Below are 24046 nucleotides of genomic sequence, written 5' to 3' on the forward strand. Positions count from 1 at the left end.
GGAGGGGTGTGGTCTGCGAGGCGGAGATGGCCTGTGGAAACGGTCTTGTTTCTCAGCCCCGCGGTCTTGCCAAGCTCAGGAAACAGAGCTAGAGAGGTCCAGGCCAAGTCCTCGATTCAGGTGATTCCCCTCCCACCCCAACCCCAGCAAAGGGAAGCGAGAGCCCTTGCTCCAGCCCCCTCCCCTCCTGCACCCCACCCGCCTGCTGGGGAGTCCGCGAATGGACGCAGGCTAGGCCCTGTCCTTCAGAGAGAAGACAGCGCTGTGGTCAGTCCCAGAGCCGGCGAAGATACTTCCTGTTACGAGAGCCGGCTCCCTGTCCTCCTTCACGCACCCTGACCCCAGGCCCAGGTATGATCACTCAGCCCCCAGCACACGCGGATTCCCAGCAGCCTCCAGCTGCTGCAATGCACGGGACACACGAGAATGACATTCCTCGTGGTTAAATAAGGTAGAATTGCATTTCGATATCTTCAGGAGTAGAACTGAATCAAAACACGTGCGCGTTGTCGGGAAGCCTGTGGACGGCGACCGGGCTTCTCAGAACCCACAGGTGGAGTGAAGGAGAACAGAAGATGGCAGAGGGGCTTCTGGGGCCTCAGAGTCCCCATCTCCAGCCCTCGCCAGACATCAGGTGGTGTCTTGATGACAGCCACTCCAACGGGGTGTGAACCACATTTTCCTGATGGCTACTGATGCTGAGCATTTTTATCATATCTACCAAAGGAAATGACGTCACCATCCCAGAGAGACACCTGCACACCAGGCTCATCACAGCTCTATTCATAACTGCAAGGATGTGGGGTGGGCCTAGGGCCCATCCACAAAGGAAGGGACAAAGGACCTGAGGTGTCTCTCCACACTGGAGTACTAGTCAGCTCTGAAGAAGGATGAAATCCTGCCATTTGCAGCAAAGTGGGTGGAAATGGAGGACGTTATGCTGAGTGGAAGACGCAGGTTCAGGGGGACAAGCACCGTGAGGGCTCTCAGAAGCAGAAGCTGAAACAGGCGACCTGTGAGCAGAACAGCGTTACCAGGCACTGGGCAGGGCAGGAGGGGCTGGATTTCATCAGTGCGAGCTGTCTGCATGAGTGGAGACAAGTGAACCCCACTAATATGCACATCTGATAAGGCTCGAAAACACGCTCTAAAAAGTTCTTATAAGTAATTTAAAATCACTAAAATGTATGCAGAGGACTCACAGTTTCCACCTAGGATTTGGGGCTTAAGGGGGTGATTCTGGGTTGGATGCTGGCTCTAAAACCTGCTGAGACTCATGTGAAAACCCCACCAGGCAGCACCCTAAAGGGCCCGGCACTCAGGATCCGGGGTGGCTGCTAGCCTGCCGCATGTGGGTGACAGCGTGGCTCTTCCTGGCTCCTCCCATTTCCAAGGCAAGAAGGTCCCTGGTGCCCGCTGCTCAGCCCTTCTGAAGATAGCCGGGCCCTGCCATCTGTGTGGCTTCGTGGGTGTGGTCACTCTGTGGCAAACACCCTCCGATGTTACAAACTTGCAGGGTGCAGCAAACACAGCACCGGGCAGTGGAGGAGTCTGCCTGGGCTCTGGGGCCCTGGGGAGGTGACAGGGCCCCAGGCGCCCGGTGGCTCTGTGCCTCTCTCTGGGAGCCTGGAGGGGACCCCGCCCACCTGTCAGTTCAGCAGCCATTCCCAGCATCCAGCAGTGGCACTGCCACACTGGTCCCCACCCCAGCTCCGTCTCCCTTAGACACGATCCACCTGTCACCAGGAGACCTAGAGCCTGGCCTGCCCTAGCCAGGGACGACGGAGAGTCCCCAGCACACATCCCACAGGAGGGGGAGGCCTAGGGTGTGAAGAGGAAGGACACCCAGGGACAGGGTCCTCAGGGAGCCTCCGGGTAAGGGAGCCATTCGCCCCAGAGGCCCTTGTCCAAGCGCAGCGGGCCTCGTCCTGGGACTCGCTCTGCGGGTGGAGCTGACCCTGGGGCTCGACGTGGCCTGGGGAGGATTGCCGGGCATCCTCACCTGCATGACCAGCTGGTCCTCGGGTCCCGAGAGGAGAGAAGGAAGCACTGGTGTCCTCCTTTAAACACAGAACCTGGCCCCCAGGGGACACTTAGCTGCCGGGGAGCCTCGTCTCCAACGTGCCCGGCTGCTGTTCCAACGTCTCTGTTCCAACGTCTGCTGCACATGTGAGCAGGTGTGTGCACCCAGGTCCCTGAGCCACTGCAGCCCGCCCGACCCTTTAATCCCTTGGTTCTGAGTCTCGCTGCCATCTGTGGACAGATCGTGAGACAGTAATCCCGGAACAGCCATCGGCGTTGGCTCAGCGGAGTTCTAGCATCCAACCTAGGGGGCCATGTGGGGGGTGCTCTGCCCCCAGGCTCAGATGGGACCCAGATGACTGGCTCAGAAGGTGCTGGGCCCAGCTTGGTGACACCAGGCCCCAGCTATCCTCCAGTCCCTGGCGTCACCTGGTGCAACTGAGCCCAGGGAGGAGCTAAAGTCCACAGCCCCCCACCTGGGAGGACACCTGGGCGCAGGCCTCAGAGAAAGGAGACCCCCAGCCCTCGGAAGCCTGGCAGGCAGAGCCCTGTCCCTAAATCAAGGACACCTGGACTCTGCCTGTGGGCACTCAAGCTCCCAACATCCCTTTCTTTTCATAAACTCCGAAGTTCTGCCCCCTCCTCCTCTCGCTCCAGGACGTCCCCTGGGGACCCAGGTATGCTTCCACAATCTGCCAGGCCTGTCTGGGAGGCCGGCCACCCCTCTCCGGTGCTGGTGAACCAGCCCACGTGCCTCCTGCGAATGCCAGGGATGGATGACCTTGGCTGTCCTCTGTGTGGTGGGCAGGGTGGGCAGCACAGGGTCCAGGTGACTCCAGCCCCTTGAACTCTGCGACATCAGGTTGGGTGTGAGACAGGGTGGATCTAGGGAGGGGTCAGGGACCCAGGAACTACCTGGACAGGGAGGGACAGGACAGAATAGCCCCCACTGCTGACCTGTCATGTGGTCACATGTGGAGAAAGGCACAGAAAGCTCTCAGCACTTCTGGACCGCAAAGCTGGCAGTGACTAGAAATGTAAATCCCGCCATCCGCCGCGTCCCCCCTCCCCCTCCCCCGCAGTGGGCCTTAGATATTTTTCCCAGAATTGGAACACTGTGAATCCCTGGAAGGGGGGGGGCGGGTAACTGCCCACCTGGCAGCTGCGTGGCACCAGGCTCCACCCTCTGCACAGTTAGCACAGAGATCCGCACCCCCACGCCCTGTCCCCACACCAGAGGCCACAGGTGCTCCAGGGCTGCGGGGCCCTTGGGAGCAGAGCAAACCCCCCTCGCTATGTGTGGGCCGAGTGGCTCAGCGTGTGTCCTTGGCACCCCGGGCCACTGTTGGGGTGCTTAGCTGAATCTTATGCCGACGGAAAAGTGAGACAATAAGAGGGAAAAGAGCCAAGGCTCCGGGAGCTGCCCTGAGAGGAAACTGGCCCTCGGCCCCGTGGACGCTGACACCTACGCCCACTCCCAGGGTGAAGGCTGCACCTGGCCAAGCCGCCAGGTGACCGGCAAGAGCCAACCCACACTTGAAACAGTTCCAGGAGCGCCAGGCCCCAGGAAGACACGCAATTGCCATGAAACGTGTGTGCCACTAAGCTGCTGCCACGCAGGCTCCTGGACAAGAGGACACGTGTCCACACGTGGGGCCTCTGGCTGCCCGCAGGGTGGGGCTCAGACAGGCCCTGCAGCTCCACTCGGGGGCTCTGTGCTGGCCAGAGAAGCCAGCCACAGGCCTGACTGACAGACCCAGTCGGAGGATCAGAGGCCACTGCCCACACTTCGAGTGTCCTCTGTACCAGGTGTGGAGCCACGTGGCGTTGCCTGCCAAAGAGAAATTGCGGAAAAGATGCCAAAAACTATGTGATCTCCTTCCCCCCACTGGTTTTTAAAGCTGACAGATAACACTGTGCATGTTTACATCGAGCGTGGTGTTTTGAGAGGTGGCGGGAGGGCTGCTGGTGCCCACTCCCTCCCGCGTCACCTTGCGGCTACTGCGTTTGATGAGACCTCCTGAGCGCTACCCCTGCACTCGAGGACACAGTTGCTATCAGGACCGTCGCCAGGCTGCACCACACGTGGAGAACCCCCTGCTCCCATACAGCTGAAATTCTGTGTCCCCTGACCCACTGGGCCCAGCCCCCGAGGACCATCGGTCACCCTCGGCTTCTGTCAATTCAGGTTTAAAAGGAGGACACTCTTTAAAACTGACCAAGAGCAACCAACCAGAGCCGGGCAACGGGCAGTTTCCAAGCCCGGCTCTGGCACAGCGGTCCTACTGGGATAAGGCCGGCTTCGGGTCCCGAGTCCCAGGTCGCCAGGTGCGTGGCTTTGGCCATGTCATTTAGCAGTTCTGAGCCTCGGTTTCCTCACTGTAAACAGGGACATGCAGACCTACATTCGGGGCCCTTGGTGTACTCAGCGAGGCTGCCAGACCAAGGAGCACTCAGAAAGTTCAGCTCCTGCTCTCCATGTCACCTAAGCAGAGAAGGGAACAGGAAGCAAGGACGGGGTGCTGGGCCTCCACCGACGGCACTTGTTTTGCAGATTCAACCTTAAGATAAAACAAACATCCACCCAACTAAAAACCAGAATTAAAGACTTCCAAAGCAACCGTTGACACCAAAACCAGATTTAAACAAAGTGTCTGGGTGTGCCCAGGGTGCTGGCCTACACCCAGGTGGCAGCAAACGACATCCTATCACAGCGACTGGACTGCACGTCCCCCTGCGATCCTCTCAAATGACAAAGCACAGCTGTGGGTGAGGGTCTGGCCACCTCGGCACACGGCAGGGCCGGAGCCAGCTGTGCGGGGACACTGAGGAGAAAGCACGGGAGGGGGCCGCTCCTGGGGGCTGAGGGCTTCAGCCTGATGAGGGGCAGGGTCCTGAGACCAGGAGGCTAAGCGGAACCCGTCCTGCAGGGCAGCAGGCAACACCCGGGACCCGCTGCCTGGTCCCCAGAGCTCCTGCACTGGACTCTTCACACCTGTGCTAGGAGTGGGGTTGGACCAGAGGAGACGTGGACACAGAGTACGCCATTATCCAGGGAGGGGGGTTGCCCCGCAAGACGAGGTGATTAGAGAAGGGGTTCAGCCTTCTCTGGCCTTCCGTCCACCGTCTGTGATGGGCTCACGCTGCATGGAGTTCCGGCCAGGGCTGGGTCTGCTCTTGAACTTCACACCTCCAGAGCCCTGGACAGATAAGTCTCTGCTCTCTAAGGATGACCTGGTCCCAGGTACTCCGCTATGGCAGCAGAAAATGGACCAAGACACTCAACATGTAAGTCAGCTTTAAGATACGTCCCTGCCCTTGCGTGTGACCTGGGTACAGGTCCCCTAGAAGGATCCGGGCGTCACAGGAAATGTGGCTGATTCCGTGTCTGAGACAAAGGACAAACCAAATAACAAAAAATCCAACTTGCCAGAGCAGCATGAAAATCTTGTCACAGCGTAAAGGAAGGAGTTGTCCCCTACCACGGGGCCATGTCAGAGGGACACAGGGATGATCTGAGTAAGATCCTGGTGGTTCACAAGGACAGGCCAAAGTGACCCCAGGCAGAAAAATGCTCCCACCAAGGAGAGAGAGAAACACAAGGCAGCGGTGACATCTCTCGGCAAGTGTCAGAGACCCTGGGGCCCCCAGCAGAGGTGCCGGGGCTGAGGGGACCGCTACCCTCGGCAGACTGCACCCCAAGCCGCTCCTCCTCTGGGACCCCACTGCCTTCCAGACTCGGGAAAGGACTGGTCCTTGGACAACCCACACCAGGTGCAGAGAGACCACTGGACGCTTCAGCTGTCGCTGAGGGTGCAGAGGCAGAGACTGCAGACCTTCAGCCCAAGCCTGGCCGGGCGGGAGGGGCAGAGATGGAAAGAAGGGCCGGTCACTCTCCCTTCCAGGACGCTGTGAACTCTGAAACCGAGAGGGGTCCAGGCCAAACCCAGGCATAAGGACCAGAGTTCAGGAGGCACCACGGAGAGACACTGGCTCCCAGCGAGGACGGCAAGACTGGACCCCAGAGAGACGGACAGGGCGGGCGAGTCCTCCCAAACCGCAGCGGGGCTCCTCTCGGGCTCCGACTAGGTCAAGGGGAAGAGCCCCTGCTCCGGTCCCCAGCAGGAGAAAGACAAGGGACACCGCATCCTCCGGAGCCTCCGCAGTCCCTCCATACACACATGCCCGACGTCCTCTGAACGAGAGCTCGACCTCCCAGGGACAGCCCCACGTGTTGAAAAGCCAAGAGAAAAACCCACCCACAGAAGCAGGCCAAGGATGACCCAGGCATGAGTGGGCGGCAGAGCGGGCTGGAGGGGACGGCTGACCAGAGGGGAACGCCACCCACATGAGCTCCAGGCTCTACGATTACGGCATTAAAGGGACAGTTGAGATGGAGCCTGAACTGACCACCACACAAACCCGCGGCTCAAGAAGTTCTGTGAAGGTCAGCCAGAGTAGCGGGCTCTCTCACTGCCTCTGGGCTCATGGACACAGAAACCAAGGCAAGGCGAGGATCTCCACGGAGGGCAGCAGCCACCTTTGCCTGCGATCTATTCACAGCAGTCCCTGAACACTGGGGAGGGGAGCTGTCTAGGAGAAAGGAGGACACCACTCCAGAGTCCGTACTGCACCAGGGAGAGGCCAGAGGGGGGCACTCAGGGGCAAAATCAAAGCAGAGAGTCCCTGGCCCTGGATTCTGAAGGACTTCTTCCAGCAGAGGAAAAACCATGACCGTAAAACACGGAAGGATGCAGTGACCAGGAGCAAAGGAGGAGGAGCAGCAGGGTGCAGGGGGAGCGTCTCCAACTGTGGCCAAATCTGGGGACGGGGGGACAGGCTGGCATGGAGAACTGGAGATAAACACGATCCAGAACAAAGCTTTCTGTTTCACAGAACCACGAGGAAAGCTAAACGGGACAGGAGAATCGGGTGACTCCCCACGTCGGTGACTGAGATCGAGCTGCGAACCTGTTATATTCTTATTTCTACAAGACGACACCCACACCCAGACCCCAACAGGTGAAGCCCACAGGCGGTTTCCTACCAGGGAGTCACAGCATCACCGGGTGGAGGGCAGGAAGCACCCGCCTCGGGGCAGAAGGTGGGTGCTGCAGGGCTGGGTGCCTGTGGGAGGGAGGGTGCCCTCGGCTCTGGACCACGGTCTCGTGCAGGGCTGCGGGAGGCCTCACGCCCAGGAGGACCGCTGTGACCCAGACCAGCTCAGGAGGCCTCTCCTCAGCCTCCTCCTGTGAGGACCTGTCAGTTGCTGCCCTGGGACCTCTCAGAGAGCCCCAGGAGATACCGCGGGGGGCGGGCAGGAGGTCCACTGCATGGCCCCAGCATCCCCAGGGAAGGCCTGCAGGCCCGGGCGCTGTCTGAAGGGCTTTCTTTTCTACGTGCTGGAGTCAGCATCCCTCGCACCCACCACTAGCTCCTCGCGATGCTACCAGGGTCCCCAGGGGTCCCGTCTGGTTGGGCAGGCACTGACTGGCCAGACCCCCTGCACTGAGGTCAGGCCCCGGAGCAGGTCTCTCCTGACAGGAGCTGGGGAGCTGCGGCCCAGGCACCCCGGGCACCCCAGGCACCCTGGGCACCCCAGGCACGCTCCAAGGACACGGGGCGGCTGCCTGAGCGAGGCCAGGGAACCAGGGGAGTCCATCCGGCCAAGACCTGACCCTTCCGAAGGCCAGAACGCACTCGCTGTTTCCTGCTAACAGGACGCAGCCTGCTTTAGAGAGAAGGGAAGGCGTCCCACGGCCTGGGCGGGGCGGCCAGGAGAGTGGGGAGGGAGACACGTTTCCTGTTCCATCAGGGGCTTTGGGGGGCAGAGACACAGAGAGCCACCCCGGGGCAGGTGTGGTGACACTGTGGTTCTAGAGGACTCCGTAGCTCTCACCTGAGAGGCTGCCTGGGGGCCTCGGTGTCGCTTCTCTGCCTTGTTCTGCTTTTCCTCTGGAGTCCGGGCCTTTGGGAGCCACTGCCCCACGGGAGGCTGTACACACGTGGCACCTGCAGCAGCACTGGAGGCCGGCTCGTGCCCCCAGAACCAATGCTCCGAGGCCAGTCAGTCTTTTCTTGGTACCAGGGATTGAACCCAGGGGCGCTTAACCACTGAGCCCCACCCCACCCCAGCCTTTCTACTTTTTGTTTTGAGGCAGGGTCTTGCTAAGTTGCTTAGGAGCCTACTAGGTTGATGAGGCTGGCCTCAAACTTGTGATCCTCTAGCCTCAGCCTTCCGAGTCACTGGGATCAAAGCCACCGTGACCAGCTGGATGGTCTTCTGTGGCTCTGTTCTCTGCCCGTCACTGACTCCCAATCCTCTAGGGAACCTCCTCCTCCCACTGCCGTTCCCCAGGAGGGTGGTGCTCCACACATGGGGGTCCACACCCCTCCCCTACAGACTGTCCCTGGAAGCTTCCCCCCACCCCCTGGCAGGGGGATGCACAAGGCCAGCTACAGCCATCCGAGGGCAGGGGCGAGGGTGTCAGGCTGCCCAGAGCAGCAGCTGTCTGGACCCTGCAGCAGCCCTGCATGCTTGAGGAAGCATGTCATGCACACGCCCCGTTTCACCAGCGACTTACGGAATTAATATTTCAACGATACCCTGCCGCGGTCGACTCTGAGTGCAGAAAAACACGCGTCTTCATTGCAAAGACTGCCCACCAAGGCGCACGAAGCCCTGTGTGCGTTGAGGCCCCTGGCAGCTGAGGTGGAAACAGGCTGCCTCCTAAGAACCTAAGAACCGAGCCCTTCTCGGGACATTCCTTCAGTCTCTCCCTGCACCCGCCCCGTGCACTGCACCCAGCGCAGCAGGAGCCCTTCTGAAGGAGCCTGTGCAAAAGCCAGAGGCTTAAAGCCCCGTAGAAAAACCCGAGACCTCGGAGCTCTGAGCCTGCTCAGCCAGACTGAATTCCACTGAAACAGCCCCCCAGCTCCCAGGAGACGTGCCCTCGGGGGCTCTGGCCTGGGGGATGCCTCCCCTGTTTGGCAATGTGCACAGCAGCCCTATGACCCATCACCACACCGACCCCCCCAGGCTGCTGCAGCTCTGGTCTGTAAAGCCGCTGGGGACACTGAATTATCAGGTCCTGAGGTGCTGCTCCTGGGGACGTGCAGGGTGGGGTTCTCCCCAGACTCCGAGGGCCCCCCTTCACGAGCTGATGAGACATGAAGACAGCTTCCCTGGTGGGCCAAGTTGGCCCCTCACCACCGAGCCAGCCCAGCCCCCACACGCACTTCACCCCAGGGTCCACCCTGGTGCACTGGGACACCAGAGGGCGCTTCCACTGCTCACTGGGACCCAGCTGGCCAGCAAAGTCATCCCAAAGGCACAGGAATTCAAAGGATGAGGCACCATGTGGATTGCAGAGGGGACCCAAGATCAGGGCGCCACGTGGCTCAAGCAGTGGTGGCGGGAGGCAGGCGCTGCACTGTTCCCCCTGAGCTTGATCCAGGGTAGGACCACGCAAGCTGCCCGTGCTCTGCGCCTCTCTGCAGGGACCTGGACTTCAGTGAGGAGGCAAGTTCAAGGTGCGGAACCTAAAGATGAGTCCTCCCCGAGGGCCTCCAGGCCTGGCCTTCCAGCAAGGGGCGGGCAGACCCCTCTGACTCTCCGCTCTCAGCTACATGGCGCCCCTACATGCGTCCTGCTCGGTCCCCTCCACCAGCCAACTACAGGAAGGGAAGCCTGTGCAGAGGGTCCCTGCCACGCACTGCGGGGACAGCGGAGCCCCAGGCAGCTCTGGGCTGCCCCAAGGCCCCTCTGCGCAACCTTCCTGGATCAAAAACTAAAGGCCCATGACGAGGAGACACAGGCGCAGAAGGAGCCCTCCAGGCACAGGGTCTTATAATCCGTCAGGAACGATTCTCTCCACGCTGTGAAAACAGACACGCATCTCTGAACGCCGACTGGATTCCACTGAAACGCCCCCCACCAGGGTCACAGGTGAACTCTCCTGTTAGGCCGTCCCTCTGGCTGCAGGCCCAGGTGCTTCACTGCCTCAGATGGCCAGTGGCTCCAGGACTCGGGGGATGTGGGCCCAGGGACTGAGGGTCTGCAGGGGACAGAGGTCACAGTCAGCGCCAGGAAGAGAACCTGAAACTCGGGCCACCGCAGGCAGGGGTCAGCAGAGGACATCAAGATTCCATGACCTGGGGCCCGCCAGGGAGGCCTTGCTGGGCAGGCCACCTTCTAGGCTGGGATGGCTAGTTTGAAGGGTCCACTCGCCTGGGCCCTCGGTGTCCGACATGAGCTCCTCCTCGGTGTATGGGCCTATTTCACCTGGTGGGCTCCCACCACCCCAGCCCTGGGGTGTGAGAACAAAGGGCGGGGCGAGGGGAGCGCTCCCCCTGCCGGGGGGGACCATCTGAGCTGCCACTCACTCTCCTGCCCTGGGACTGGACCCCACCTGTCCGCTCCCCCTGCTGGCTGGGCGCTTGGCCTCCATAATGGCGGGAGACACCACCCTCCTCCTTCCCGTCCCGCCATCCTGCTGTGCAGAGTGCAAAGTCCTCCGAGGAGGTGTCTGTGCCCTGGACGCTGCAGACCACCCGCCCTTGGCGGAGAGCCTGGTGACCGTGGAGGGGGGAGAGGTCAGCACCAGTGCAGCTCGGCTCTGAGGCCCCTTAATGGCCAACTACTCTCGACCTCTGCATCTGACTAATGTCCTTGAGACTCCTGGGAAAACCTTCAGGATGCCACCAGGCGGGGCAGACCCAGCCTCCAGCAGCCCAGAGCTGGAGAGTCGAGGGTGACCGCGGACCTGCTGGGAGGTCCTCGCTCTGCTGGGCCACCTGCCCAAGGTGCCACCCAGGTGAGTGGACGGTGCACGGCTCATGACCCCTCCTGGTGATGAAAGTTCACATGACCTCCTCCACGTGGAGAGGCCACCCAGGCCACGGGAAGCTGGGTCCCCAGCCACGGCCACTCCTTTGGCTCAGAATGAAATGTTTTATTTCCTTTAAAACACAGTCATTATTTTATGTCAATGATCACATAAATACATATGCTCCTCACCGCGTCTGTCCCTCTAGAGAACTCTGCTCCGCACGAGACCCTCAACTTCACCAACAGCACGGCCCAAGACTCAGATGGATGCCACACCTGTTCCCCTGTGTGGAGCAGCCCAAGCCCCCCTCCACGGCTACTCCTGGGGCCCCTCCAGGAAAGGCGCGTCTGTTTGAGGGAGAACAGTGACCGCCAGATGTCGAGGCAGCTGGTCAGCCAGCCAGGAAGACTAATGCTGCAGGAGCAGACCAGGCTCCAGGGGCAGACGGGGCGCATGGGGGTTGGTGAGGACCATCTGAGGGAGTGTGAGTCAGTTGCCAGGGCAACTCACCCCAGAAAGGCCCCGGGTGGAAGCAGCGGCTGGTCTCCCGCCTGCTCCCAGCTGGACCATGGGATAATGGGGCTTGGAGAGTTGAGGCAGCACGTGGCTCTGGGGACAGCACGTGGCTCTGGGGACAGGCATCTGCTTCAAAGCTGGTCTGGTGGGGCGAGGAGGACCAGGAGCTGGTTCCCTCCAAAGGGCAGAATGGGACCAAGGGAGGAGAAGGTCACCAGACTGGCAAGACCTGGTCATCGACAGAGGAGGGCAGTGCTGGCCAGTAAGGTCCTGCTGGTGACCCTGAACCTGGATGGCAGGAGGTGCACAGTCAACCCCACAGCAAGCCATTCAGAGAAAGAAGCAGGGAAGATGACATTCTGAAGAATGGATGGGGTCACCCAAAAGTGACTCCCCACTCCCAGGGGGCAGCAGCAGCGGGGAGCAGACCAAAGCCAACAGACTCAGGGCAGCTGCAGACGGGGCGAGGTGGCCAGGAGGAGTGGGTAGATCAACAGAAGAGAAATGTCACCCACAGGACAGTGTGTAGAGGGCCTGCCACCTCCTTAGTCTCCCCAGAGTGACGCAGGGACTGAGCCACACTTCCATTCACTAGCCGTCCCCATGTGATGACCAGAGGGCAGGCCCTGCAGAGATGCAAGAGGAGTGTGGTGGACGGCGAGGACTCCCGGGTCTGGACACGGCTCTGTCGCGGCTCACTCAGCCTCTCTGCAGGCGGCTTCCTCGCCTGGAACAGGACGGTCCTGGGGCCTGTCGGAAGGGCTGTGAATGCCCCGTGGCGGCTGCCACAGATGGCCACGGGTCAGCTCTCAGTCCTGGAGGCAGGGTCCTCGACATGGGCACGTCACATGCACCTCCCAGCGACTCCAGAGTGGAAGGTCTCCCCACTCCAGGTTCCTGAGGCTGAGCTGTCCCCTGGCCCGAGCCTCCATCTTCAAGGCCAGAGCGTGGCTCCTCCAGGCTTCCTTCTCCTCTGACTCAGACCCACCCCTGCCTCCCCTGCTGGCCCCCTGATGGGCCCGGGGTCATGTCCCATCCACGTTTCCAGTGTGGGGGGTTAGGGTGGAGACCTGGGAGGCGTTAATCTGGCAGCCACAACATCTAAGGCAGGAGGTCCCACTGGCCACAGAAACAGGAGCCACCGGTGGCACGGGACAACCCCTGTAATGACCATGCCGGTGGGGCTGCTGACCAGGCTCCTGCAGAGAGGCCGGGCAGACGCCTCAGCCCGGAACACACACGGTCTCCATCCCGGCTACTCTCTGCGGCTGGGGCAGCCCAGAAGCAGCCACAGGCACTGTTAGCGTCTGGGTGGGGCCATGTTCCAATAAAACTTTATTGGCACAGATGCGGCCTGACCCTGACAGAGAGCTTTCTGTGTCCCTTTTCCTCCTCGCAGTGCTGAGGGGGGACCCAGGGCCTTGGCATGATGGGCGAGCCTCACCACTGAGCCTCTCCCACCCCAGCCCCAGGTTTTCTTGGTTCCAGGCAGCCCTGGGCTCCCCTCTGCAGGGGTCTCCCTGTGGGGAGCAGTGTGTGCTCCCCTCCCCCTGAGGTCAGGTCTGCGCTGCTCTTCCTGCCTGAGAATGGCAGCATCTCCTTCCACCTGGTTGCTGGGACGAGATGAAACTGTCCCAAAGCCACAGCTGCACCCAGACATAGTCACCATATGGACGAAAGCCACCGGCAGTGTGGGATGCTTGTTACCAGGCAGAACCTTGTCTACGCTGACCGGCACCGTCAGTGTCAGGTACTATTGTACCCGCTGTTTCCACGTACCCCGGCTCTTTCCTCCCTACCCCTCTGGCTGCTGTGGGAGGCTGAGCCTGAGACATTCCCAAGTCACTGCCAGATCCGGGGAGGCAATCGGCGTCCCAGGTGATCTTGCAAAGGCAGAGGCATTTCCCACGGGGGGAAGCACAGGAGCCGCCACAGACGTGTGGCTGCACAAAGGCAGCCCCCACACTGGACGTCGCTCAAGAGGGGTGAAGCACTGACCTGTGCTACAACAGAACCTGCAGGGCACGATGCTGCCGAGAGGAGCCCACGCCAAGCCACAGGCCAAGTGGCTCCACTGTATGCGCTGTCCCCAAGGACACACAGGGACAGAGGTGGGCTCGAGGTTGCTGGGGGCTGGGGGCGGTGCTGGCTTATAGCAACAGTGTCCTTTAGAGGGGATGGAAACATTTTAGAATGGCCGTGATGCTGGCTCCCAGCTCTGCAAACACAGCAGACCCTGCCTCGGCCCCTCTGCCTAGCCCGTGTCAATCAAGCAAGTGCAGAGCAAGAGCTGAGGACCCTGGACAGGCACCCCACACCCCCTCCTCACCCGTCCTCAGGGCCAGTGGGACAGGGTTCCCCGGACCAGGGTCAGCACTGCCCACGTGGCCACACTGGGTCAGGACAAGGCGCTTGGCAACCCTCTAGCTGTGCCTGCCTGGTCCTGCCTGGTCCTGCCTGGTACGGTCAGTGTGGTCTAGGTCAGCTTTAAGACCTCACGGCCTTCCTAAAAGACGAGGAGGTACTTTGGTGCCAACGATGCGACCATGGATCAAAGACACAGCTGGCACTGGCTGCCCACGGGAGAGGGAGGTGCCAGCCTCACTGCAGCCACAGACACAGAGACACCTAGAAACACTTCTCTGCCGCGTAGGCACAGGGGCTCTGCCCGCCGCTGCCTGGTGAGGGCCGTCCTTGCTATTTTACAAGAGGAATGAAGAATGTCGTCCGTTTTCAAGCAGAAATCTGGCGACTCAAAATCAGCCTGACAAATACTCTGAAAGTGCCCGGAAGTGGAGTCACGTGCCATCCCTGTTCCTATCTGTACCAGCCACTCTCAAAACTGTCATGGTCTCTGTGACACCCTGTCTCCCATGAAGTGCCTCTTCAACTGAAAATATGACATTCTTGGAAGAAAAGAAGACATTCTGCGGACATCTGGCTCTGGACACAGCTGGCTGGCCGCAGCAGGGACAACCACACTGAGGTCTGAGCTGAAATCCCAACGGTCCCTCTGAGGACTCACAGGCTGGTCTCCGACGAGAGCCACGGGCAGTAGCCACCCCTAATGCACCTGCTCTGACCTGTAGCCACACCTCGTCTCAGACGTGCTGGACCCGGAGGAACAAGGGCCCTCAGCCCTGCCAGCACCTGGTCTTTGCTGGTCAGTGCACCAGCCGCCCAGCCAGGGGGGAGCAGATCCTCAGAAATCATCCCAACAACAGTCACCAAACCTGGCCAGCTCCAGGATGCTGGAACCTTCTTTACAAACATCCGAGCCACTGTCTCGAGCCCAGCCTCCAGCCACATAAGCCTGAAGCAAACGAAGCCCAGAGGCAGCTGAGGGGCCGCGGCCTCCCAGAGCCTGCAGGTCCACTGCCCAGGGCCTCCTCACCACCTCCTGCTTGCGCTACCCCCTCCTGACAGTACTGTCCTGCCGCCTGTCACAGACCCAAAGACACCTAGAAACACATCCAAGGTCACTTCCCAAACCCTGCTCACAACCACGAAGACAACAGAAAATAACAAGTGGGCGAGGACCTGGCACCCTGGAGCCCTGGGGCGCCCACGGCAGGACCACCAAACAGAGCCGCTGCTCAGAGGGGCACAGGCAGAGCGGCACGGGACCTGCAGACCCCACGTGAGGTCCACCTCCCGGAGCAGGATGGCTGTGCCGCTAGGTGGACGGCAGCCTGGGTCCGAAGGGCGTCCGTCAGCAGACACTCGGGGAAGCAAACTGCCGTCCAGCTGCGAAGGGGCCGTTCTTCAGCCTTGAAAAGGAAGGGAACTCTGGCCCAGGCCACGGCACGGATGAACAACGGGGACACCATGCTAAATCCGACAAGCCACTCTCAACAGGACCCAAACCACAGAGGCAGACGCAGGATGGGGAGCCGGGCTGCAGGGGGTGGGCAGGTTTAACGGGAGAGTTTCAGCCTGGGAAGAGGGCAATGATCCAGAGACGGACGGCGGTGACGGCTGCATGGCCGTGTGAACACACCCAGTGTCCCCGAACCGTGCACATGAAACAGCGACATGGCTAACTCTACGTTGTAGATAATTTACACAGTTGAAAATCACCTGGATTTTCTGGTTATTTGAAAAGCAGGAGGTCTGGCAACGAGCTGCATACTTATTGCAATTTTTAAAAAGCAGCAGCGATGTCCACGGCGCGACTCGCACAGCACGGGAGGACCAGGTGCTCACGGCTCACAGTGACAGGGTCCGCATCTGCCAGCCCCCACCCGGCCAGATGCCCAAGCGGCCCGTGGCCTGGGGACCTTCGAATACAGGGGCTGCCCTCCCGAGAGGCACCTTCTCCAGCCCACCCAGGCTCTGAAGGCAGAGGAGAGCCTGGCTGGTCCCCAGGGCCACCCTCAAAGATCGTCCCCAGCACGCACTGCAGCAGTAAGGACCATGCGTCATTACTCCAGGCCACCACCAGTCACCCGTGCTGATTACCTCAGGTGGGTGACAGGAGGGACAGTGGTGAGACATCGTGAAGACTTCTCGGCTACGATTCAGGCCTGTGGTGAGGGGAGCCGTGCGGGGCCCCGGAGCGCCCCGGCCAGCCTGCACCCGCACACTCACCCGAGGGGCTTCCTGTGGAGGCGGTGAGAGCAGGGGCCTGTCCACCGTGAAGCGTCCTGTCCCCAGCTTTCCCCTAAGCGTGTGCTGAATGGCAGACTAACCCGGTAGTGGGGGGACCGGTGGGTGGAGACCTCGTGGTATGTGGCTGTCCTCAGAGGAACAGGTCCCTCAGGAACACCCTGGTCCAGTCTGGCCTCACTGAGGGGGCACAGCCCACCTGCAGGGCCGCTGGGCAGCGCTGTGGGCCAGAAGTGACCACAGTGACTCACCCTGACGATGATGGATGAATGATCTGAAATGCCACCAGAGCTCCCAAGAAGGGCAGAGCTGTCACCGTGTAAGAGACCGAGGACCTGAGGCTCCGAGGGACGTTGCCAAGGAGACCGCAGGTCCAGTGCAGCCCGTCCACCGTCCCGATGCCCGGGCTTGGCTCCGAGACGGGGCCCCTCCTGGACGGCTTGGTTCTGCCAGGGACCCAGGCGAGGCCAGGCAGGGCTCTGTCACGTGGAGGAGGGTCAGAGCGGGCCTGGCCTCAGGCCCCCACTGTGGCGTGGCTTGTGTTTGAGTCACCTCCCTGCACAGGAGCTCTGAGTCCTAATTAGTGGCTAGTTGGGACGCGTGGTTAGCTGGGGCGAGGGCAGGAGTCGAGGCCAGGCCTTGAGCCAAGGGCACCGCAGAGAGCCCAGAATCCCCCTCAGGAGGTCACTCTGGGGCCTGTCAATCTTTCCAACATTCTGCCACCTAAAATGACAACTGGCTATCTCCTGCCTGGAAGCCAGGGCCTCCATGACCCTGAGACGCCCCCACTCTTCTTCAGTTAACCAACAAACACACCTGGTATGCGCCAGGCCCCAGGCTGCGTAGCTGATCGTAATTAATCGATGAATAAAAACACAAACTCTGCCAGGTGCATCAGCCACACCTGTCATCCCAGCAGCTCAGGAGGCTGAGGCAGGAGGATTGTGAGTTCAAAGCCAGCCTCAGCAACTTAGCGAAGCCCCAAGCAACTTGCAGGACCCTGTCTCTAAATTAAAAACTTTTTAAAAAAGGGGGGGGGGCTGAGGACGTGCCTCAGTGGTTCTACGCCCCTGGGTTCAATCCCTGGTCCCCAAACAAACAACGAAAACCCCAAGCTCCGTCCCAAGAGATGCTTTCCGGGACCTGAGAGGCCTCCCAAGACCACGTGGCGGGGAGAGTTCTTAAACCCCGCGCATGCTGAAGGCAGACGGATCTCTGGAGGAGTGTCTTTGTGACGTGAACAGGGTCCTCTGCTCCTGGCCTGCGAGTCCTTCCAACCCTGCAGGGACGTGGAGGTGTCTGCCACAGGCAGAGACTCAGGCCCACAGGGGACCGTCCCTGGCCCAGCAGCAATGGCTGGAGGGTGGCAGGAAGCTCCCGTCCTGGTGCTGCCTCCCGCTGATGAGCTCAGCCTGGCCTTGTGACTGTCATGCCTGCTGGGGGTCCTCTCTCCTGAACCAACACCATCCCTCAACTCCAGGCCTCTGGGGCCTCTGCTCAACGTGGTTTTTAAAACACACCCAGGAGAAGGCTCGTGATTGGCCGCCAGCTTGAGGGTGTCAGTACCTTAAAGCCACAGCAGGAGCCCAGCGGAGGGTGCCCACCGGGCCCTCCACGGCCGCCACACTGGTACCTTCATAACAGCCCCCTTCCCGGGCCTGGCTTCCCGGGCCCTTTCCTCCCCTAGAGCTCCTGATTGATATGACCTTTACGAAATGTCACTGCCAGCTGTCACTCTCTTTGGAAGCATTAGGTGCACATTTCTGACCTGCCCCAAGCCCCTGTTCTCCGCTTGACTCTGGGCATCGCCCACTGACCCAGGACACACTCTCACACTCTCCCATGCAGACACACACACACACACACACACACACACACACACACACACCTGGCTGCTGCAGGCCTGACACTGCAGTGGCCCCAGGGGAAGGTGAAGGAAGTCTACCGACACTGGGCTGAGGAGCCAGGGATCCACAACGCTGCTCCCAAGATGGCGGCCACCAAGCACATGCCAGGCACACAACGTCACAGCGGGCTCAGTGTCACCCTCTTTGAAATGGCCCAAGTGTTCCGTGGCTCCTGTGTGGGATCGTGGGCCCTGGGACATTTTGCTGAGCCCTCATGCTCACCCATGATGCTCACGCATGATGCTCACCCATGATGCTCACCCATGATGCTCACCCATGATGCTCACCCATGATGCTCACGCATGATGCTCACCCATGATGCTCACCCATGATGCTCACCCATGATGCTCACCCATGATGCTCACCCATGATGCTCTTGTGATAATGCTGCTCTTCAGGGTAACTGTCACTGGCTCTGGGACACAGGGACATTTTCAAGTTTTGCAGGGACATCAACTGAACAGATCCTCGGCCTTCACAGTGCCCTGCCCGGAGCCCCCCGGCAGTCCCTAGACCCTCCAGCCTCGCCCTGGCCCAGGCACCAGTGCCATCTTGCCTTCTGAGGGTCCTTTCTCTGGATGGTTCTCTCCTGAGTCAGTCACCTGGGACCCTGGGAGCAAGAGGCCCGGTGGACAAGCACCTGTGACAAGGTGAAAGCACCCTGAGGCACCATGGCTCCCTCACCTTGGCTGGTCTGAAGGGACCCCTGGCTGTGCGCGCTTCCTGCCCGGGTTGGCTCCTCCCTGTCCAACCCCGGGCCCCCAGCCCCCATCCAGGTGTGGCCACACCAAACACAAGCTCCCTTCCACTTCAGCCTCACGGTGCCTCTGGGCTCTGTTGGGGGGCGAGTGGCTGCACGGGTACATGGGACCCCCCAGGGTCAGCCTTGCTGGCCTGGACGTCAGCAACACTGACCATGAGACGGCCTCACTTTCCTGGTTTCTGTAAGGTGTCCTCGCACGTTATCAAGTCCAAGGTGAGGGTCAGGGAAACCCAGCTACTCCAGCAGCGGAGGCAGAGGCCACGGCCTGGACCTGCTGCCGGAGTCTGAGGTGGACAGCTGAGTCGGGGGCTGGTGGGCCTGCACCTCAGTGGGGGGGGGTCTGTGCTAAGCCCAGGGAGTCAGTGAGCTGAAGTGCAGGACACCGCAGACCTGTTGCTGAGTCCTGCACAGTATGGGGCAGCGTCCCACACGGGCCTCCCCCTGGTGTGCTCGTGTGCGGCTCCCCCCATGTGGCTCCAGCTCCCTGCAGGCCAGCAGACAGGAGCCCTGCCCTGAGCCCTGACCAACACCCCTTCCACAGAGCCTGCATCATCCTCTGGCCTCCGTGCTCGGAGACCTCCTCCTCCTCTGGGCTTGCTCCCCACGGTCTCCCCTATGCACAGGACCGGACCTCTGGCTCCTGGCTGATCCAGGCCTGTGGCTGGTGCCAGCCAGGCTCAGAGGAGCGTGTGGGTGGTGTCCTCCGAAGGCTGCTCCTGGCTCTGCCAACAGCGCACGGCCCCCACCCTGGCGCCCCTCCTCCTATCTCCCCAGCCTCCTGGCCCCTGCAGGCCCTGCTTCTCCCTCTCTGGCTGACCTCCCTCCCAGAGGCAGACCACACACTTGGTCACCCAGAGCAGGGAGGGGGAGGGTCAAGCTGGGACGGTCTTTGGGGCAAGGGTCTCTCGTCGTCCATCACACTGGGCGGGCTGCAGGGGCCTGGGGTGGCCCCGAGCAGGAGAGGTGGAGAGGGTGCCCATGAGTACTCCTGAGCTGCTGGGGACCCTGGGCCACACTGCTCCTGGTGGTGGGGATGCCAGGCCAAGTCCTGCCCGGGCTGGATCACAGTACACACTCCTCCAGGGGAGGCGAGCCTGTGCACACACATGGTGCATATCTCACGTGGAGTTGGCAACCGGCCTGCCAGCTCATGCCACTCGCAACCCAGACGGCCACCCAACAGGGCACATCCTGGGACCCAGCTCCCAGAGCCACGGGACAGCCGCAGCTCGTGGTTCTACAAAACCGCTGCCTGGGAAAGAGGCCTTGTAGGCACCTGGAGGGAACAGGGACAGGAGGGCCTGATGGGCAGGCTTCAGCGCTTCTCCAGGCAAAGTGCCACTTTCAGAATCACAAGGTCATCCACAAAGCCAGAGGGACGTCCCTGCTGGCCAGTCCATGGACTGCGCATCTGTTTCAAAATGGGGTGATAAGAGGAGCTGTGAGGGCTGGTCACGCGCACAGGGCTCCGTGCTTCACCTAGTGCCCGTGTGACACAGGGTGGTTCCTCTCCCCGTGGCTGAACCGCTCGGTGCAGGGCGGTTCCCAGCTGCACACGGTCATCACGTCCAAGCGTGAGGCACGAGGCAGGCGCAGGCCCAGGCCTCGACTTTCTAACGAGCGGAAGGAGCGAGCCGGAGACTCCTACCCGGGAGAGCCGAGCCCAGAACGCGGAAGCCAGGACTCAGCCGGGGATCCTTCCCCCAGCAGCAGTGGCACCTAGAGCATGTGCCTCCCCTCACGCCCGCGTCCCCGCGAACATGGAAGCAGTCCCCTTGCTGTGACACTGACACCATGGCTATGACCTCGCCAGACCATCGTGATCTCCAGAACCAGCCTGCGTGTGGCCCAAGAGGATCAAAATGTCCTGTGGGGCTGGGGATGTGGCTCCAGCGGTAGCACGCTCGCCTGGCATGCGCGGGGCGCTGGGTTCGATCCTCAGCACCACAGAAAAATAAAATAAAGATGTTGTGTCCACTGAAGACTGAAAATATTAAAAAATTCTCTCTCTCTCTCTTTAAAAAAAAAAAAAACCGTCCTGTGCAGCGTGACTTACAGGAGACCCCCGGGCTGGAGAATGGACACCCGGGTGTGACGTCTCAGGAGCTCACGGTCACGGGTGGATCCTCCCCAGGGACTGTGCTGTGGAAGGGCCACAGCCCCCAGAGCTTCCCCTGGGGACCGAGCAGGAAGAGCCCAGGAAACAGAAGGTCTCCGAGGGCCTCCGTGTGCACCGGGGGGCACCTGCTCTGCCGGGGGGCAGCCAGCACTGGACAGGAGCTCTCTCCTAACTCACAGGACGTGCAGGGCCGCTCCTCGTTCCTGGCCTTGGCTGTCCTCCTGTGTGACATGCAGTTCAGAGGTCAAGGCAAAGGACAGGTCCGGTGTCCAGCCCTCCGCCTGCTGTCCTCTTATGAGCTGCGCCTGGGGCCCAGCTCTTCACAGAGAGCCTGGCTCGTGACCGGTGGGTCTTGCCCTCCAGCGGAGCCTCGTGCTTCTACTGGTTACCACCAGACTCGGGGCCATTCTGGATGCCCATGGTGGCCGTCTCCTTTTCTCTCTCTTTCCCGCCTTCCCTCTGCTCCCTCCACTGCTCTCCCCGGCACCCTGCCCCGACCGGGGCTCTCTCTGTTTTTAACCCTCTTCCCTTTCTGATTCTTGCCGTCTTCAGGATCAGGACGTCTGCTGTCTTGAACAGCCTGAAGCAGAAGGGCTCCTGATGTTCACTGTGCGCCAAGCGGCCAGGTGAGCTACCTGCCAGGTGAGCTACCACCTTCCTCACTCCCGACCCCAGAGCCCAGGACTGCAAGGCAGGAGTCAGGGACACCGACTCTGCACGAACCAGTTTTGGAATTCCAGCTAATCGTCTCTCCGGATCTGCTTTTCTCCCATAAATTGAAACAAAAAGGCCTCCCCCACTGGATTGTTCCACAGTAAGTGAGAAAACACATGAGAGTATCTGTACAAATGAAGAGATCCGCCACTCCCACCCTCCTACCACCGTGCGTGACTTCACCACCACCACCACCGCCACCACCATCACCATCGTCACTACCACCACCATCTTCACCGTCACCTTCTCCTCACCATGATCACCATCTTTATCACCATCACCATTGTCATCGATGCCACCACCACCATCAGCAGCACCTCCATTGGTGTTGAAGATAAATCCACATTTTTAAAAACATTTTCCAGTTGTAGATGGACACACTACCTTTTCTTTAACATGGTGCTGAGGATGGAACCCAGTGCCTCACACAGAGCCACAGCCCTGGTCCCAGCCCACATTTTAAATGCTGCTCCTCCTCTGTCTCTTGTCCTTGCAGAGTCACTTCTGCCTGGTGAGGGTAAGAGTCCCTGCTCATGGACACAGAGCCCAGACCCTGTCCCCAGAGCTTCCGGTTCCCAGGTGAGGGTCCGGCCTGAGAACCGGCATTTTCTCAGGTTCCTGAAGCTGCTGGCCCAGCGTCTGGGTCAAGGAGCAGGCAAAGGCGCGGCCAGAGGAACTCGCCACATCCCCAGACTCCTTACAGAAGCTCCCTCTTAAACGATGCAGCGACCCATCGTGTCCCTGGGGGACCCAACGCTGAACGATGCACCTTCCTAACAGGGAGGGGAGGACTGTGAATGAAAGATGAAGCGAGGCCATTTTCCAGGCGAGGACCCGCAGAGTGAACCAGCCACGGTACCTCTGGACGGGGTGGGAGACGAGGGGGAGGATACCCGGCTCCCGAGTCACTGCAGGAGTCCAGCGGGACGGGGCCAGCGGCAGGCTCCAGCCCTACTGGTTACATGAGCAACGTCAGGAGGGCACAAGTCTGGCCAGTTCATCAGGTTTCTGCATCAGTGCCACTGGGAACCATGCGTGGCATCTGACTGGTTGCTGTTAGCAACAGAAAGGGACCGTGTAGCCTTGCTCGGGTGCTGCTGGGCGCTGAGGGTGTGTGGACACCCCACGAGACACTCGCAGGCAGGGCGTCCCCGTCCCACGCTCAGTGACAGGAGGGCCTCTAGGCCCCGGACGACCTGCCTCCCTGAGGCATCATGAGTTGGTTTCAGCACGAGAGTGGGGCCCAGGAAGGTCCCTTGTGCCATCCGTGCCCTGGCTGCTGTGTCTAAGCAATTGATGCAACTTCGTGTCTTTTTTTTAAGAATCAAAGAAATACATACTTAATGGCAAAAATGAATTCCTGAAACCAAGCCCTCCCACCCATCCCCCCATAGCTGACCCCGAAGGACAAGGCAGGCGTACGTTCCCACAGGAACTTTCCTTGCGGAGTAAAGACACCTTCCCAGGCCCAGTGCAGACCAGCAATCGCTGTGCAAGCCACTCCCATCACACCCGCGCAACTCAGCGCCGACGCTGAGTCCAGGTGGGGACCGGAGGACTCCAGGGACGGCGCCATCACACTTTCAAGACATCAAGTCTGTATCGTTAGTGACATCCGAGAAGATACCAGGAAGCTCACGGGGAGACCAGTCCCAAGTCCGACTCCTCCCAGCCCAGGAGGTGTCATCACTTCCTTAAGGAGCATCGCCGTCTCTTCAGTTTCCAGATCCAGCGGGTGGACCTGGGTCTAGTATCCACCGTGTGTAACTCAGTGCGTTCACCGACACACGTTCACCAACACAGGTTCACCCACACACGCACACACCCAGGTATCTCTTCACTTTGAACTAGCCGCCATCTGACCAAAACTACCACGCTCATATGGGTCTGGCCCACAGAACCAGGCCCAATCTTCCCTGAAAAGAAGGCAGCCCGAGGCCCAGGGCAGGGCAAACCCGAAGACGTCACAGAGAAGCCAAAGGCAGGAAGCCAGTGTGGTGAGTCCCGTGTGGAATGTGCGGAGCAGACGGATCCGCAGAGACGGAGGGGAGCCACAGCCTCCCGAGAGCAGGGCAGGGTGAGTGGTGGGCACCAGAGCGTCTCTTGGCACCTGAGCACACAGCGGAGGTGTGGGTGCCAGGGATCGCGATCCTAGATGGTTAGGATACCCACTTTGTGTTTCGTGTATTTTGTCTGATTTTCTTCACTTAGGCCCTGGGGTTGTGTGCCGCACCCTGGAACCCCAGGGGGTCACTCTCCCTCCACCCTGGGGTGGTGCATGGTGCGGTGCCCCTGGACAGCAAGCCCCTCCCCATGACACGTGCCCTCTTCCGTGGACGGGCAGCAGAGCCCATCTTTCTAAGGAGCATCAGAGAGCAGTCAAGTCTTGGTTGCTTTTCCAGAACTCTCCTGGGGACCTGTGCGTGTCACCTACCTGCTCCACCTAACAGCAAGGAGGCCCCGGGAGCAACCTTCACACGCGAAACGCAACCCGTGCCCCACGCTCGATGCCCTGCACGGGGACCCCAAACCGCCACCTCAAGGCCACGCGAGGCCCCCTGCCACC

At 60.7% G+C, this 24046-nt stretch overlaps 1 protein-coding gene across 1 annotated transcript in view; it reads right to left on the bottom strand.

Moving 5' to 3' along the window:
• Positions 1-24046, bottom strand: part of SHANK2 (SH3 and multiple ankyrin repeat domains 2) — a 415901-nt gene that overhangs the window by 277188 nt on the left and 114667 nt on the right. The window lies entirely within an intron of this gene.

This window comes from Spermophilus citellus, assembly GCF_964194105.1.
Source record: "Spermophilus citellus genome assembly, chromosome: 2".
Lineage (NCBI taxonomy): Eukaryota > Metazoa > Chordata > Mammalia > Rodentia > Sciuridae > Spermophilus > Spermophilus citellus.